This window comes from Cupressus sempervirens, chromosome 3 (genome assembly GCF_028749045.1).
Source record: "Cupressus sempervirens isolate cs-2001-9-10 chromosome 3, ASM2874904v1, whole genome shotgun sequence".
Classification (NCBI taxonomy): Eukaryota; Viridiplantae; Streptophyta; class Pinopsida; order Cupressales; family Cupressaceae; genus Cupressus; species Cupressus sempervirens.
In genome coordinates this window covers 311,480,848-311,487,657 of record NC_143120.1, presented here as the reverse complement: position 1 = coordinate 311,487,657, position 6,810 = coordinate 311,480,848, and positions in this window count along the sequence as shown.

Sequence of the window (6,810 nt, the reverse complement as noted above, 5' to 3'; positions counted from 1 at the left end):
TATACAAGTGTTTGAAGATGGTTATTGGTTGTCAGATATGGATGAAAGCTACACTTTTGGAAATCAAATATGAACATACCATCACATCTAAAAGACTGAGACCCTAATATGACCATACAATCACATCTAAAAGGTTGAGACCCTAAATGCTAATTTTTCTTTCATAAAAATAAAGCATTTTTCTCTAAGACCTTTGGAAAATTTATAATCTACTCCACTGGCCATATCTTAGATATATATTATGCACAATGAAAATATGTTACTCATTTCATGCAATGCAAATTTGTATTGGATTTTTTTCTACTTTTAATTAATTTTTAAGAATAGAAAAAAATTATGAAATCCATTCCTTCATACAATTGTATTCAAACATTTACATAGATGTATAGATAAATTTGAGCCCCCATCCTCTATCCCACCACGGGGGGCCTTATGAGTTCCACATACATTCTAATAGCACCAATTGATTTTTATGCACAATCCCACTAGTAGTAATAGCCTTAGTAAGTAATTTGTGAATCTCAAAAATATTGTTAATTGAATACACAAAAATAAATTTTGAAATCTAAATTCCACCAATCACCCTAAAAGTGGTTTAATGTAGGAAAAAAATGAGTTCCAAGTTTTTAAAGTATTAGATAATAGCCAAAAGGACAGGGGGCTAACCCCAATGTACAAAAAGGTTGAAAGATCAGTTAGAGGTTACCTCCCAATCAACTAATCAATTCTAGTTTTATAACTCAAAAAAAGAGTTCCTAGAATAGCACTATCAATACCATCAGTCCTATTACTGACCAGTAAATAAAATGGATAAACATTCCAACAAAAAAGAAATGTATTTGCTAACAATCCAACACTTAGACTATTAAATAAAAAGTAAAACCCCATAGGGCATCAAGTTTGAAGTGAATAACAACATAACATCAAAAAGAAAAAACATAACTGGGAATAGCTACCCTCATTCCTTCTAGTTGCCTCATCCTTCTTCTCCTTAGGCTTGTCCCTATTTATGTCCACCCCCTCCTCTTTGACAGGTTTGTCCAAAAGCATCTTCAGCCAATCCTTCTTTAGAATGTCATAGATGGAGCAGGTCGTTTTGCTCTCCTTGCCCAAGTATTTCATGTCCTTATTCACCTACAGGAAATAAAAGATAGTGGTAATAGAATGCATAAATTTTGTGGATAATTCTACTAGAGTGTCAAATTTTTGGGAGATGCCAATGTGATTACCCACCATCTCCTTCATTTACTACTCTAGCCTATCTTGTTGAACCTTGCTATGGCTCTGGTCGTGGCTATGCTTCCCTTTTTACCAAACCTTTGGGAGTACCTTTCATGGGGGAGGTGATGTCCTCCCCCCCACTTCTAGTTGAGGATGGGGCAACATCCAGGGTATCAGAAATGTGAGAGGAACTAGGAGGGCTGGAGATGGGCTTCTTCTCAATGTCTTGGTGGGGTATCTTCCTCTTGATGGATTTTATGTCACTCTCAGTAGACTCAGAGCTAAAAGTCTATTTGGGGGACTTAAATTTCTCCAATTGGAGATGTTTTCTAGTTCTCTAAGCATGTTTCTTGCTCTTCCTTGTATTAGTATCCAAATCAATGAGGCTAATTTTATCCTCAAGGGCACTAGTTTTTTTGGTTGATAGTAGCCAGTAGGTTGACCAGGACTGGTAGGTTTAGAGAAAGGTGGTGGATATAAAGTTTGTTCATGAAACTTTGGTGAATGAGATAAAAGGGTTTACCCTCCTCTTTCTTTTTCCTAGCCATACAAATAATGTCTTCCATAGAATTTAAAAAGAGATATGAAAAGGAAATCTGATGCAAGTTTTTGAAATGGTTGAGAATGATGGTAGTAATAAAGTACCTAAAAGTGATCCTCAAGGGTAATATATCTCATTATGGCATAGCAGATAACATCCCAAGGCTTAGAAAGATCTTCTCTAGAAAACTCACCACACATTCAAACCGGTTCCTCATCAAACTTGAAGAGCTTTTGCAAACTAGTTTCATCATTCACTTTGGCCTGCTTGCACCAGTTCTTGCCTCCCAGGGTAAACCCTCCAACCTTAGCAATAACCTCTTCCATGATTTCAAAACTCATCCCATTGATGTTCACTTTTCTATCATTTCATGAGTTGAAGAACTACATCAAGATATTCTCATCATGCTTTGTCATCCCTTCCTTAAATGGTAATAAGCCACCCTCTCACAAATAAACCATCACAACTTCACTCTTAGGGATGCAAAGCCACTACTACGATAGGTTCAATATGATCACTGGTGCCCATACCTCCACCTAGCTCAACCACCAACTCCTTAGAATTTTTTGGCATTGCCCTGTTGCAGGTTTGGCAATCACCATAGGTTAAATAAAATGCACCCAAGATGAAAATGTAAAGGCAAAAAAAACCATCATAAGACTACAAGGTTTCCCAAAAACCAAAAAAAATCCCTTAGTGGCATGTGTTATCAGTCTTTTTCCATCCATAATCTCCCACTGCCAGTTTTAGTTGAAGTGGGGTTTGATTAAGGTGTCTTTATTATCTTTTTGATCCATTTTTTATATCTAGTCAAATCCACCCCATTTTTCCTTTTACATAAATAATTAAATTTTGTGGCAAGATGATCATAAAATTGAATCCTCATGCAATCTTTCCAAATGATCACTTTATGAAGGGAAAATATCTTGCCACCCCACCCATGCAAAAACTTAAAGGAGTGTCACCTATTGTGATGCATCATGTAGCCTTGTGAGAAGTACATACAAATTCATATTGGAAGCATGAACATTGATGATATTCCTATGGGGGAGTATTGTAGATATGTTATTATGATGATATGTTACATTCATGACTGTGTTTGTCATTGATGTCAACATAGTAGTTTTTTGTGGTATATGACATAAGAATGGCGAAAAGATCAAGTTGGTATGGATAGATCATGGTGCACATTTAGTGGCAAGGTTAAAGGGAGATAATACTAAGTGTCTAGTATATGTAGCTAACCTTGGAAGCATAAGATATTAAGTCTAGAAGAATCTATGCAAGTTTTAGTGAAGACTGTTCTAAGACAGAGTTTATAGAGGCATGTTTTGGTAAAAAATTTATACCTCTTAGCAAATTTATTATTCTGAGAAGCCAAAGTTAAAAATTTGAAGAAGACATGTTGGTGATGACATGGCTAATATCACTCATCATAATGATACATGTACAGGAAGTTATTCAAGTTGCAAGGCAGAAAATTAATGTTATTGCTAAGTGTAACATGTTCTTAATGTGATCTTATAATAATTAATTAAGAAGGTTTAATAGCCACTCAAGGAATTGTTTTATGGATTTGATATAAAGGAAGGACATTTTCCTTTATCATGGTATGAAATAAAGATCAATGTGAAGTGATTGTAAGTAGTAGAAAGAGTAGAATGCAAAGATGAGTAGAGTAGAGCAGAAGTGAAGGAAACTCCATTGCCAAGGTTTTATTGAGTGATCCAAAGTTAGATACTTAGATTCAAGGTTCATGACCTGGTCTATAAGTTCTAGTAGTGATTGGTTCAATTGACAAAACAAAGGAAAGAGCAACTTAATAGTAAATCACTTGTTTGGGCAATGAACTCTTCTTGTAATTGAAATTACATGTTTGGGCAGTGGCCTCTTCTTGCATACATTGTACCACAACTCCTAGCAGGGTTGGCACAACTCCTAACAGGGTTGTAATCTCCTAAGAGGGATTCAAAGTCTCCTAACAAGGACTCATATGTACTAAATGTTGTAATAGACTCCTAATAGGGTCCATCTTCTAAAAAGGAATATTTATATTAGTGCATCATCTTGTGAGTATCATTCCCACCAAGGTTTTTCTTTTGATCAATGGTTTCCCTAGTTAACATATCTGGTGTAATTGTATATGTACATCTTGTTATGTTTTTTGTTTACTTTGGTTGAATGATTAAGTTTATTTAAAAAGATCAATGTTTTAATAATTGGATAAATGATTAACCCCCACCCTCCTCTTAGCTATCTTTGTGGACTATTGTTTCTAATAATTAGTATTAGAGCATTAGGTCCTTGAATATAAAGTATAACAACTTTGGGAGATCCATGGCAAACATGTTCAAGAAAGATAGTCCAAAGTTTGATGGAAAAAATTATGATAGCTAGAAGGAAAAGATGAAGACATATCTACTGTGCATGGGTCTAGCATATTGGATCTTGATGAAATCTAAGAAGATGATCATTTCTGAGAAAGATTTAGAATCTTGTACTGAGGAAGAGAGAGATCTTTTCATGTGTGACATGAGAGCTAGAGAAGCACTATTATTTGCACTTCCTGACACTGAGTACAATCAAGTAAAGTCACTTTAATTTGAAAAGCTTTGGAAAATAGCTTTGAAGTTGATGAACATTCTAATAAATTGAGGTTAAAAAGTTGGATTTGTGCATTTTAAGATGCTAAGATGAATCTATAAGAACATTTGTAGGCTGAAATATTAGAAATTACTACAAGTATTAGATCTCAAAGAGGAGCCAAAGCAGATGATGAGGTTATATGGAAGATATTGAAGAGCTTAACACCACTATTTAAGCCAACATTTCAAATGATACAGTTGTTGATCTCTTCTACCAAATATTTCACAAAGGAAACATTGCTTGGAAGACTTGAAGCATTTGAGAATGAGCTTAGATAGTCCAAAGAATTGGCCAGAATAGAAACAACTTTTAGTGCCTCAAATATTTGACCTAGTTTATCAACAAGCACAAGTGCTAGAAGAGATTTTGTTAGTGGCAGCAAAGTTGATGAGGATAGAAAGGTTGAAGAAGGAATAGCCCTTTTGGTAAGAAGAGAAAAAGATGGTAAGAAAATATTTAAATGTTGGACATGTAATGAATATGGTCATTATGCATCTTAGTGTTCTAAAAGAGTGAAAAAATATAGAGGTAATTTCAAACCTAGAATCTAAATAGAGAATGTTTGTATGCTAATGAAGAGGATAATTCTAATAAACATGTAGTAAGTGCTAGTGATGATGAAATTGGATTTGTAGCTATTAAAGAAGAAAGTTCGAAGAAAATGGCTTTGATATCACAAGTTGAAAAGAAATCTGATTGGATAATTGATAGTGGTTGTTCACATCATATGGTTGGTGATATGAATAAGCTTTTTAAATTCAAAAGTCATGATGGAGGCATTGTCAGAGTTGGAAATGATGTAGCATGCTAAGATAGAGCTATTATATTTATAACTCTTGATGGTAAGACTTACACTAAGGATGTATATTTTGTTGATGGTTTGAAACACAATCTTTTGAGTGTTGGAAAACTAGTGGAAAAAGGTTATTAATTGCAGTTCACAAAGAAGACATGCATGATCAGAGACAAAGACAGAAAGGTAATTGGAACAAGAACTAGATCTAGAGGTAATGTATTTCAATTGAATCCTACTAAAATGACATGTTTGGTTGCAAAGGTAGATGGCAATTATGGCATAAGAGATTTTGTCATATAAACTTTGACAGTATTGTGAAGACTAGTAGTATGTTTGCAGTTAGAGATTTGCCTAAAATTGTGAAGCCTACTGACACAATTTGCAAGGAGTTTGTTTTGGCAAAGCATAATAGAACTTATTTTCCTAGCAATAATTTTACTATTATAGCAAAATTGGAGATTGTACATACCTAGCAATAATTTTACTATTATAGAAAAATTGGAGATTGTACATACAAATCTCAATAGTCCTATGAAGACTAAAGGATTTTATGGTGGGAGGTATTTTATGATTTTTCTAGAATGATGTAGGTTGCATTTCTTAAAGAAAAATATGAGGCATTTGATAAGTTCAAAATATTCAAGAATAGAGTTGAGAATGAATCAAACATGAAAATTAAATATTTAAGATCAAATAGAGGAGGAGAGTTTACTTCAAATGAGTTTAATTTTTTGTGAAGCTAATGGAATCAAAAGGCAGTTATCAGCTTTGAGAACCCCTAAATAGAATGGTATAGAAAAGAGAAGAAACATACTAGTAATAGAAGTAACAAGAGCTTTGTTAGCTAAGAATGATGTATCCAAGATATTTTGGAGAGAAACTGTGAATAAAATAGTCTACACTATGAACAAAGTGTAAGTCAGAAAAGACACAAACAAGACCCCTTATGAATTGTGGTTTGGTCACTCACCTTAGAATTTTTGGTAGTAAGTGTTATATTAAAAGAGATGATGATGTTGGTAAGTTAGATGCTAGAAGTGATGAAGGTATATTTCTTGGTTATTCATTGAAAATAAAAGCTTATAGATGTTATAATCTGAGAACTAAGAGAATTATGGAAAGTGCTAATGTAAGAGTTGATGAGAAATTTAGGATACAAGAAAGAGTAATTGATTACAATTCAGATGATGAGAATGTTTTTCCTAAACTAAGGAATGATGAAGTATTCTTTGAGACTAACAATGATTTGGAGAATGAAGGAGAGCCAAGGTAGGAACAAAGCTTGAAACCTTTAGTAGAGCTAAGATTTGAGATAGCAACTCCTACTTCAGGTAAGAATATGAAAAATAATCATCCACCTGAGTAGATCATCAGAAGCAAAGATAAAGTTGTGATGACAAGAAGTAGAATCAATGAAGAACTATGTTTGATATCTCAAGTTGAACCTAAGAATGTAGATGAAGCATGTAAAGATGCCTATTGGAAACATGCTATGAAAGAGGAATTGGATCAGATAGTAAAGAATGGAACATAGGAATTAGTTCCCAAACTAGCAGGCAAGAATGTAATAGAAACTAAATGGGTATTTAGAAAAAGATGAATGGGA